Source organism: Moschus berezovskii, chromosome 3 (genome assembly GCF_049115385.1).
Source record: "Moschus berezovskii isolate FMDL1 chromosome 3, NW_MosBer_1.0, whole genome shotgun sequence".
Taxonomy (NCBI): Eukaryota; Metazoa; Chordata; class Mammalia; order Artiodactyla; family Moschidae; genus Moschus; species Moschus berezovskii.
Window position 1 is genome coordinate 24059643 of NC_142462.1, and position 12576 is coordinate 24072218.

At 41.7% G+C, this 12576-nt stretch overlaps 1 pseudogene; it reads right to left on the minus strand.

Annotated features, from left to right (window-relative positions):
• Positions 1 to 9401: 9401 nt before the first annotated feature.
• LOC129552033 (mediator of RNA polymerase II transcription subunit 4 pseudogene) lies at positions 9402 to 10159 on the minus strand (annotated as a pseudogene).
• Positions 10160 to 12576: the final 2417 nt, after the last annotated feature.

Consider the following 12576-nt stretch of genomic DNA (forward strand, 5'->3'; position numbering starts at 1 on the left):
ATATGCAGAGTACATCATGCAAAATGCCAGGGTGGATGAAGAACAAACAAATCAAGATTGCTAGGAGAAATATCAATAACTTCCGATATGCCGATGACACCACATTTATAGCAGAATGCGAAGAGAAACTAAGGAGCCTCTTGATGAAGGTGAAAGAGGAGAGTGAAAAAACTAGCTTAAAACTCAACATTCAAAAAATGAAGATCATTGCATCTGGTCCCATCATTTCATGGCAAATAAATGGGGAAACAATGGAAACAGTGACAAATTTTATTTTCTTGGGTTCCAAAATCACTGCAGATGGTGACTGTAGCCATGAAATTAAAAGATGCTTGCTTCCTGGAAGAAAAGCAATAACAAACTTAGACAACATATTAAAAAAACAGACATTACTTTGCCAACAAAGGTCCATTTAGTCAAAGCTGTGATTTTTCCAGTTGTCATATATGGATGTGAGTGTTGGACCAAGAAGAAGGCTGAGAACTGATGAATTGATGCTTTTGAACTGTGGTGTTAGAGAAGACTCTTGAGAGTCCCTGTGAGGCGATCCAACCACTCAATCCTAAAGGAAATCAGTCCTGAATTTTGATTGGAAGGACTGATGCTGAAGCTGAAACTCCAATATTTTGGCCACCTGATGTGAAAAGCCGACAGTAGAAAAGACCCTGATATTGTGAAAGATTGAAGGTAGGAGAAGGGGATGACAGAGGATTAGATGGTATCACCAACCCAATGGATATGAGTTTGAATAGGCTCCAGGAGATGGTTAAAGACAGGGAAGTCTACCATGCTGTAGTCCATGGGGTCACAAAGAGCTGGATATGACTGAGCAACTGAACAACTATAACAAATCAAGAACCTTCAGTTCCTCCTCAAGGGCTGTGCTTAATATCCTGAGTCTTATACTTTGAGCTGTCTTATAGATATTAAATGGAGAAGGAAATGGCAACCCACTCCAGTGTTCTTGCCTGGAGAATCCCAGAGATGGGGGAGCCTAGTGGGCTGCCGTCTATGGGGTTGCACAGAGTCGGACACGACTGAAGCGACTTAACAGCAGCAGCAGCATAGATACTAAAACCCCCTCCAAGCAGAGGAAGTTTACATGAATATCAGACTGTACCCACAATATAAGCTGCCATAATTCAGATAGCTGGCCTCAAGAAAAGAGAACAACTGATCCTGGAGCTAGAGACTATATATAAAACAGTCAAGATGTCTCTGATCAGATCTTCTCATGACCAGTTTCAAGATGACTGTCAGAGAATGCTGCTATGTTTCTGAAGATAGCCCTGTTCTTCTATCTATGAAAGCTCTTGCCCACTAATTGTCGGTTGGCAGAGATGACCTTTGGACAGGAGTCCAGCCTCCTAAATAAAACAAACTTACCCTTCCACCAACTTTGCCTCTCTATTGGCTTTAGCGTGATGAACAGCTGGACCCCTACTTTGGTAACAGTTTTAAGTACCCAATGTTCGGCTTCTGTGCTCTCCTTATATCTGGCTCCCCAGATATATATATATAAACCCTGACTCCCCAGGGTTTTCCCAAGTAGAGCCTCTGGCCATGACAATGCAATGGGATGGCCTTGAAGATCCCTGCTGCTAGTGGCTAGCTGACCCAAGATGGGCATTAAGGGCATGTTCCTAGCAGCTGCCAGAACTACTTGTTTTGGTCCTGCTTGTCCCAAGTACAGCACTGGCTGCCAGCTTACACTTGTCCTTGGTGGAATGGAAACATGCCTCTGGATGAACTGTTGAGTTTCAAAACTGAGTAAGTTCACTGGTGTGCACCTGAGCAAATTTCTCCTTAGAGCACGAAGTCTTAATGGGGCATTTTGTCAATTGGGTCTGATGCTTGCCTGCCATTGAGGAGCATCTGTGGGCATGAAGTGATATTTGGTATTCTGTCAACTGATTCTGATGTGTGTCTGACATCAAGGACTATTTGTGTTTGGGAGGTGTTTGGGACTCAGTGTTAAAAGGTTTGTGACCATTCTGTCTTCTGTTGTATGAGTATATATTCCATTTGTGTGATTGTATCTTTGTTGTGTTTTGTAAAATGGGAAATTTAAGTTTAACTCAGTAGAAAAATTTACCTATGAGATTATGACTAAAGCAAAAGAAAGACAATCTTTTTAATGATATATAAAACAGTATTCTTTAGCCTCTGGAAAAAAAATGGTTAAAATTAAACTCTTTTGAAACTTCAAAACTCATTCTTTCTACACAAGCAGTTAGAGAAAACCAGCTTGAAAAATACTATTTTTAGAATTCTGACCCTGAGAGAACAAAAATATGCTTAGGAGAAATCTTGAAGCTAACACTTAACATGTCCTTGAAATACAAAACAGCCCATTTTGCCTGAGACTTTTGTCTTGGGTTTACTAGTAGAACTTGAAAAGATGTTTGGGTTCATTAAATACACATCTTGTACCATATTAAAGAGAAATTGTGCTATGAGGAAAAAAAAAACATATGTTTTTAGAGGTTATGGAATATGTTCTTAAGTTTGCCAATAGAAAATGCTGGTATAACAGTCCAATTACTTGTTTCTTGATTTTGTTAAGGTCTTTTAATCACTAAAAATTTAATATGCAGTTAGTTAAAGCTACTAAAAATGACAAGGAAAGCATTTCAGTGTGTAAAGCAAGTAGGATATGTGTTGTTGATGAGACAAGGTATAAAGAATGGAGATAATTTTTGCTGAGGAAAAATGATAACTTTATTCCATAGCTGGTTGTTTCTGGATGGGAAAAAATATGGGACAAATCATATGGCTACAAAAAGTAATAAAAGGTTTCTAAGAAAAGGGAATTTTGAGAAAAGAATTTTGTATATTGTCAGGAGTGATTAAACTTAGATTGGATTTAATTTGGTAATTGAACTTTGTAATTAATATTAAGCTGGTACTAAACTGGAATTTCGGAGAAGGCAATGGCACCCCACTCTAGTACTCTTGCCTGGAAAATCCCATGGACGGAGGAGCCTGGTAGGCTGCAGTCCACGGGGTTGCTAAGAGTCGGACACAACTGAGCAAATTCACTTTCATTTTTCACTTTCATGCATTGGAGAAGGAAATGGCAACCCACTCCAGTGTTCTTGCCTGGAGAATCCCAGGGATGGGCTTCTGTCTATGGGGTCACACAGAGTCGGACACGACTGAAGCGACTTAGCAGCAGCATCAGCAGCAAACTGGAATTTGGTTTTCTTTCTCTATGTTAAAAGAACAAAATTTTTCTGGAATATTGAACTGCTTTTGATAATAGATTGTAAGTTTCATTCTCTAAATAACATTGAGTATCCCAGAGGGCCCCTAGGCATCTCAGAATAAATTAAGTAACTCGGATTATTTGGTATGTTTAATTATATGGAAGACATTTGATGACTTTTAGATCATACTGCTGAACTGGGTAAGAAATTTAAAGAATTCTAATGGATGCAAAGAATTGACTCATTTGAAAAGACCCTGATGCTGGGAAAGATTGAAGGAAGGAGGAGAAGGGGATGACAGAGGATGAGATGGTGGGATGGCATCATGATGGACATGAGTTTGAGTAAACTCCAGGAGTTGGCAATGGACAGGGAGGCCGGATGTGCTGTAGTCCATGGGGTCACAAAGAGTCGGACATGACTGAGTGACTGAACCGAACTAAACTGATGGGAAAGCTATCGCTTTGCTTCAAACCATATTTTTGACCTTCAGGTTCAGGAGGTCAAAATGACTGATGTTTTGGAGGTCAAAAAGACTAACATACTTAAAACAATCAAGATGATGCTGATCAGACCAGTGCATGACTAATTTCAAGATGGCTGTCTGAGCAGACTGTGCTGATTTTGCATGTAGCCACCTCTCTTCACGTATAAAGCTCCTGCCCACTGCTTGTTGGGAGGGACAGGAGTTGACATTTGGACAAGTGTCTACCCACCCAACCCCACAACCACAGGTTGCTGGTCTCCTAAATAAAGTAACTTATGCTTTCCACCCAGCATCAGAGTCTTTTCCAGTGAGTCAACTCTTTGCATGAGGTGGCCAAAGTATTGGAGTTTCAGCTTTAGCATCAGTTCGGATGCTTTCCACCACCCTAGCCTCTTTACTGTCTTTAGAATGGCAAGCAGCTGGATCCCCACTTTCAGTAACATGTCCTCAGCATTATTATTATTATTTTCCATAATGGAATCTGAGGAAACTCAAGTAAGAGAATCTTAAAATGCTGTCCATCCCTTACAGAAAGTTTTCATGAACTAAGGCTTTATGTGGAAAATTACATTACCCTATCAGCTGGCCACAGAATATGAAGGCTAGACCTATAAAATCAGAGGTTCTGAGGGTGAATCCCAGGCATCAGGACTTTTCAAAGCTCCCCAGGTAATGTCAATGTGCAGCCAAGATTGAATACCACTACTATGAAGTAAAGCAAGAGAGTAATAAAGAAAACCTTCAGTTTAGTGGTTGCTCTGGCAGCAGGGAGAGAGAGATGTCCTCAGAAAGGAATAACCAGAAAGTTTTAACTACCTTGGCAATCAGTTCAATTCAGTTCAATTCATTCACTTAATCGTGTCCGACTCTCTGCGACCCCATGAATCACAGCACGCGAGGCCTCCCTGTCCATCACCAACTCACGGAGTTCACTCAAACTCATGTCCATAGAGCCAGTGATGCCATCCAGCCATCTCATTCTCCGTCGTCCCCTTCTCCTCCCGCCCCCAACCTTTCCCAGCATCAGAGTCTTTTCCAGTGAGTCAACTCGTCGCATGAGGTGGCCAAAGTATTGGTTTCAGCTTTAGCATCAGTCCTTCCAATGAACACCCAGGATTGATCTCCTCCAGAATGGACTGGTTAGATCTCCTTGCAGTCCAAGGGACTCTCAAGAGTCTTCTCCAGCACCACAGTTCAAAAGCATCAATTCTTTGGCGATCAGCTTTCTTCACAGTCCAACTCTTACAGCCATACATGACCACGGGAAAAACCATAGCCTTGACTAGACGGACCTTTGTTGGGAAAGTAATGTCTCTGCTTTTTAATATACTATCAAGGTTGGTCATAACTTTCCTTCCAAGGAGTAAGTGTCTTTTAATTTCATGGCTGCAATCAGCATCTGCAGTGATTTTGGAGCATAAAAAAATAAAGTCCGACACTGTTTCCACTGTTTTTCCATCTATTTCCCATGAAGTGATGGGACCAGATGCCATGATCTTTGTTTTCTGAATGTTGAGCTTCAAGCCAACATTTTCACTCTCCTCTTTCACTTTCATCAAGAGGCTTTTGAGTTCCTCTTCACTTTGTGTCATAGGGTGGTGTCATCTGCATATCTGAGGTTATTGATATTTCTCCCATCAATCTTGATTCCAGCTTGTGCTTCTTCCAGCCCAGCGTTCCTCATGATGTACTCTGCATATAAGTTAAATAAGCAAGGTGACAATATACAGCCTTGAGGTACTCCTTTTCCTATTTGGAACCAGTCTGTTGTTCCATGTACAGTTCTGACTGTTACCTTGGCAATAGCCTGTTACAAAAGTGGGCAATGATATGTGGTGTTTTTCTAATCTTACTATTATAATTATCATGCTCTTGCTTTATAGACATTAATTTTTGAGTGAGATGTTAAATTTGAAATAATTTATAAGATTAAAAAAAAAACAAACAAACAAACTTAGAACAGTTGTCTCAGTTGTTACTGATAACATAATCATTTAGATACCACTAGCCAATCATTTCGGAGAAGGTACTGGCAAGCCACTCCAGTACTCTTGCCTAGAAAATCCCATGGATGGAGGAGCCTGGTGGGCTGCACTCCATGGGGTCGCTAAGAGTCAGACATGACTGAGCTACTTCACTTTCACTTTTCACTTTCCCACATTGGAGAAGGAAATGGCAACCCACTCCAGTGTTCTTGCCTGGAGAATCCCAGGGGCGGGGGAGCCTGGTGGGCTGCCGTCTATGGGGTCTCACAGAGTCAGACACGACTGAAGTGACTTAGCAGCAGCAGCAGCAGCAGCCAATCATTTAGATGCCTAGAAAATCCCATGGATGGAGGAGCCTGGTAGGCTGCAGTCCGTGGGGTCGCTAAGGGTCGGACACGACTGAACGACTTCACTTTCACTTTTCACTTTCACATATTGGAGAAGGAAATGGCAACCCACTCCAGTGTTCTTGCCTGGAGAGTCCCAGGGATGGGGGAGCCTGGCGGGCTTCTGTCTATGGGGTCACACAGAGTTGGACACGACTGAAGTGACTTAGCAGTGGCAGCAGCAGCAGCCCAGTATATGGAGAAGGCAGTGGCATCCCACTCCAGTACTCTTGCCTGGAAAATCCCATGAACAGAGGAGCCTGGTGGGCTGCAGTCCATGGGGTCACGAGTCGGACATGACTGAGCGACTTCACTTTCACTTTTCACTTTCATGCATTGGAGAAGGAAATGGCATCCCACTCCAGTGTTCTTGCCTGAAGAATCCCAGAGACGGGGGAGCCTGGTGAGCTGTCATCTATGGGGTCGCACGGAGTCGGACACGACTGAAGCGACCTAGCAGCAGCAGCCCAGTATATGCCCTGAATATAAATAGTAAATTTCTCAAAAAAACTACTTGGTATAACACAAAATTGTGTTTTTTAAAGATAATTATTCAATAGAGAGAACTTCCCATAATGAATATCATGGTCTTTAAAACTTATTTCTTTATGCAATAAGCACCATATCTTCCCTCCTGTAAATGAAAAGAAACTTAGTATTTTTGGAATTTAGAAATTCTGCCACTGCTGAGCAGCTCTGATTCCATCAGGCAAAAGGCTTATTCTTTGAACTGCTAGAAGCCCCAGTAAAGAATTGGCCTTTTGTTCTTCTTTTACCCACAGAAAATCCAAATCAACACAAGGAAGATGGATTTCATGACTCTTCCCCTATTGCTTGCAAAGTCCAATTTAAATTTTGCAGCTAAACCTTATGTTCTGCCATCATGTTCTGTACTGTGCTTAGTCACTCAGTCCTGTCTGACTCTTTGCCACCCATCGGACAGTTGCCTGCCAGGCTCCTCTCTCCATGGGGTTTTTCAGGCAAGAACACTGGAGTAGGTTACCATTTCCTTCTCCATGGCAACTTTCCGAACTAGGGATAGAAAGTGCAGTGACTCCTGCATCTTCTGAGTTGCAGGCAGATTCTTTTCCTTGTAAGCCATTGGGGAACCTCCTAAATCTTATGTTCTCCCATCATGTTCAGAAGCAGTAGATGGAAGTGAAAGTCGCTCAGTCATGTCCGACTCTTTGCAACTCCACGCGATAGTCCATGGAATTCTCCAGGCCAGAATACTGGAGTGGGTAGCTTTTCCCTTCTTCAGGGGGGTCTTTCCAATCCAGGGGTTGAACCCAGTTCTCTCACATTGCAGGCAGATTTTTTACCAGCTGAGCCACCAGGGAAGCCCAGTGGCAGACCTTTTATTTTTTTTTTTCTCTTTCCTTTTCTAATCCTGGGATGTCATAGTGACCACCTGGTTCCACCTGAACTTAGTGAAAGTGAAAGTTGCTCAGTCGTGTCCCACTCTTTGCCACCCCATGGACTATGAAGTCCATGAAATTCTCCAGGCCTGAATACTGGAGTGGGCAGCCTTTCCCTTCTCTAGGGGATCTTCCCATCCCAGGGATTGAACCCAGGTTTCCCTCATTGTGGGTGGATTCTTTACCAGCTGAGCCACAAGGGAAGCCCAAGAATATTGGAATGGGTAGCCAATTCCTTTTCCAGTGGATCTTCTCGACCCAGGAATTGAACAGGAGTCTCCTGCATTGCAGGAGCATTCTTTACCAACTGAGCTATCAGGGAAGCATGATATATCATGTTATATCATCATTTTCAGAGGAGTACTAAATCACTGTTTATATCTCATGAAAAAAAATCATCAAAATGTCAGGTTATATCAGGGAAATTTTTGAGGGATTTGCTGTGATTATGTCAAGGTTTTTTAAGTCATTGAAATAAATCTAGTGACATTGAAGTGATTATACTTGTTTTGACAGTGATGGCTGTTAAATCACTCCTAAAGTAGATATCATCACTTAATTATTTATTTAAATTGCCATAGTTTTCCAGATTGAAGTAAGACACTTGAAAGATATTATAATTACCACAAAGAGCATTGCTGGTCTGTTCTTTTTAAGGGGGAAGCAGTGAGAAAGAAATAGTAACAAGGATATGAAGAGGAGCTGAACACTATGATTGTCACGCCATAGTTGAATTGAATGATCTGGCCTGGTGTGGGCATGAGAATTGGGGCTAGATATCAAACAAGATAAGATTCCAAGACTTCAAAATTCTGTTCTACATTCAAGGGCTTGCAGCTGCCTGTGTCCCAGCAAAAACATACAGACAGTCTCTCAACAGTAATAGACATAAAAAAGAAGTCTGAGTTTAATACACTTCTAATAATAAACACTTAGAAATATTTTCTGATGAGAATGATAACAGTGACATTGTCTGAATCAGAGACTGAGGAAGTATCACTAAGTGGACAGGGGTCCTCAAGCAACAGTCCATCTGGCTTATCCCTATGTTTATAAATTAATTTTTATTGGAACACAGTCATGACCATTTGTTTACACAATGTCTATGTCAGGTTTCATGCTGTAAAGATTGGCAGAGTTAAGTAGCTATAACAGTGAACTTTGTAGCTACTTAATTTCCAGGTAGCTCAATTGTTAAAGAATCTGCCTGCAGGAGTCTTGGGTTCATTCCCTGGATCAGGACGATTCCCTGCAGAAGGAAATGTCAAACCACTCCACTATCCCTGTCTGGAAAATCCCATGGACAGAGAAGCCTGCTGGGCTGCAGTCCATGGGGTCACAAAGAGTCAGACACGACTGAGCAACTAACACTTTCATTTTCACTGTGGAAACTTTCTTTTTTTTACAAACAAAAATAAGTTTATTTACAAAAAATACAATAATTACAAAGAGTATAAATTGAGATTTCTCCTCTTCCTGTGACAGAAAGTTATAGCCTTTACTTTCAAATGAAGGTTTCAGTTATATAATGCACACTGAGTGATCCGCCACTCTTGTTTTTGCTTTTCTAAATAATTCCAGGAGGCCTATTAGTGATATGTACATGGGTCATTTCCCTCAAATCTTACTTCCAGTACTATGCACAAGTCCAACACAACTGCAACAGAACAAGGTAAGACAGCCCTGAACTGAAACAGCTTTACCCCAACAGTCAAGTGTGATCTTTCTTTAAGTATTAACCTAGTGGTTTAGAACTGAAACCATATTTTTTGGCTTTAAAAAGAAAGTCCACTATGATTTTTAATGGGCAGAACAATTCTACTACAGCCAACATCACCTGGCTAGCTTTCCACGTTTGCCATTTAAGAAACAGATTTCTGTAGTATTCAATCTGTATGCTTTCTGTCTTACGGTTTCTAATCAGAATCACTGCTGCTGCTTGAGGAGTCCTTTGACATAACCTCTACATCGTCCTGTTTTCTTTGTTGTGCCCTGAAAGTTCCAACAGAAAGTCATGACTGCGGTTTGGTGGTAACATGTTCATCGCCATGTCATTTGACTGCCATGGATACTGTGGAGCAAGGACATCTGGCTGTCTGCCCGCTGCAAGTGCCTCCCCTGGGAGATGACCATTTACTCCATTGGTGGAAGGATTGTTCATCTGACCCAGTAATCCACTTCTCACCTCCAAATCAGTTGGGTATGGTCTCCGTGGGTCCCCTGGGACTCAGGTCAGTGGGGCGCACACAGCATTACTTGCACTGATCCTATGTGCATACTTAATTATTTCTTCAGAGGAAATAACACCTTTCCTTGCTTTTTCTATTGGCTTGAGTTTTTCTTTTACTTGGTAAACAGCTGTTACCAGTATCTGTTCTGCTTCCTTTAGCTGTTTTTGTAGTTGCTGAATATCACTGTCTCTCTTTTCTACTTCTTTTTCTAAAACTTGCATTTCATGATGGATTTTTCCCTAATTAAGTGCCAATTTCATTAGTTCCTGAAATTCCCCACCTTTGTGAATTAACAATTCCAGGACCTGGTTCTCCTCTCCAGACTGTAGCAACTTTTGGTTTCTTGAAATTGCCAGCATTCCTATAAATTCTCTCGACAAGACCTCCAGATCTTCCAGCGCTGACAGCAGCTGCTCCCGCGTGCTGTTACCGCCCGCAGCTCCTAAGCTGCCGCCGGCTGCTCCTTCTCCTTCTCGCTGCTCCGCACCGCGCCATGGCGCCCACTGGCCGGCATGTGCGCAGCTGCGCACTTAAAACTTGCACTGATCTCTGAATTAGTAGATGGGTATAGATATTTTCTTTGAATTCTCCTAGCATTATTTTAACATGGTAACTTTGAAAAAATTGCTTTTCTCTCTCTTTCTTAGTTTCCTCTCCTCAAATATTTTCAAGTTATATAGCATAATAACTGCTATATAGTAAACTATGTAAGTCTTTGATCTTGTTATGATCATAGAAATTTAGGTAATGCAACATATCCTGAAAGGTCCATCTAGTCAAGGCTATGGTTTTTCTAGTGGTCATGTATGGATGTGAGAGTTGGACTGTTAAGAAAGCTGAGCACCAAAGAATTGGTGCTTTTGTGTTTTTTTTTTTTTTTTTTCCCCTGGGAAATCTTTCTCTTTTTTATTTTTCTCTCTCTCTCTTTTTTTTAATTGGAGGCTAATTGTTTTACAATATTATATTGGTTGGTTTTGCTATACATTGACATGAATCCGCCCCGGCTGTACATGAGTTCCCCTTCCTGAACCCCCCTACCACCTCCCTCCTCCCTTTATCCTCCCTCTGGGTCATCCCCGCACGCCAGCCCCGAGCATCATATAACATGCATTGACCCTGAACTGGTGATTCGTTTCACATATGACAACATACATGTTTCAATGCCATTCTCCCAAATCATCCCACCCTCACCCTCTCCCACAGAGTCCCAAAGACTGTTCTATACATCTGTGTCTCTTTTGCTGTCTCATATACAGGGTTATCATTTCCGTCTTTCTAAATTCCATATATATGCGTTAGTATACTGTATTGGTGTTTTTCTTTCTGGCTTACTTCACTCTGCATAATAGGCTCCAGTTTCATCCACCTCATTAGAACTGATTCAAATGCATTCTTTTTAATGGCTGAGTATGCTAGGAAAGGTTGGGGGCAGGAGGAGAAGGGGAAGACAGAGAATTAGATGGCTGGATGGCATCACCGACTCTGTGGACATGAGTTTGAGTGAACTCTGGAAGTTGGTGATGGACAGGGAGGCCTGGCGTGCTGTGATTCATGGGGTCCCGGAGAGGTGGACACGACTGAGCGACTGAACTGAACTGAACTGAATACTCCATTGTGTATATGTACCACAGCTTTCTTATCCATTCGTCTGCAGATGGACATCTAGGTTGCTTCCATGTCCTGGCTATTATAAACAGTGCTGCAATGAACATTGGAGTACATGTGTCTCTTTCAATTCTGGTTTCCTCAGTGTGTATGCCCAGGAGTGCAATTGCTGGAACATATGGCACAACACAGAAATACAAAGGATTATTAGAGAATACTATCAGCAATTATATGACAATAAAATGAATAACCTGGAAGAAATGGACAAATTCCTAGAAAAGTTCAACTTTCCAAAACTGAACCAGGAAGAAATAGAAAATCTGAAAAACCCATCACAAGCACGGAACTAGAGGATGTAATCAGAAATCTTCCAGCAAACAAAGCCCAGGTCCAGAAGGCTTCACAGCTGAGTTCTACCAAAAATTTAGAGAAGAGCTAACACCTATTCTACTCAAACTCTTCCAGAAAATTGTTGAGGAAGGGAAACTTCCAAACTCATTCTATGAGGCCACCATCACCTTAATCCCAAAACCTGGTAAAGATCCCACAAAAAAAGAAAACTACAGGCCAATATCACTGATGAACGTAGATGCAAAAATCCTTAACAAAATTCTAGTAATCAGAATCCAACAACACATTAAGAGGATCATACATCATGACCAAGTGGGCTTTATCCCAGAAATGCAAGGATTCTTCAATATCCGAAATCAATCAATGTAATACACCACATTAACAAACTGAAAAATAAAAATCATATGATTATCTCAATAGATGCAGAATTGGTGCTTTTGAACTGTGGTGCTGGAGGAGACTCTTAAGAGTCCCTGGGACTGCAAGGAGGTCCAACCAGTCCATCCTAAAGGAGACCAGTCCTGGGTGTTCATTGGAAGGACTGATGCTGAGGCTGAAACTTCAATACTTTGGCCACCTCATGCGAAGAGTTGACTCATTGGAAAAGATCCTGATACTGGGAGGGATTGGGGGCAGGAGGAGAAGGGGACGACAGAGAATGAGATGGCTGGATGGCATCACCGACTTGATGGACATGAGTTTGGGTGAACTCCGGGAGTTGGTGATGGACAGGGAGGCCTGGGATGCTGCAATTCATGGGGTCACAATGAGTGGGACACGACGGAGCAACTGAAATGAACTGAACTGAACTGAAAATATCCTGAAAAATATACAAAGATTATTTTAAGAATTTAAAATGCAAAGGGACATTTTAATGCAATTTTATTGGCAATCATTTCTACAG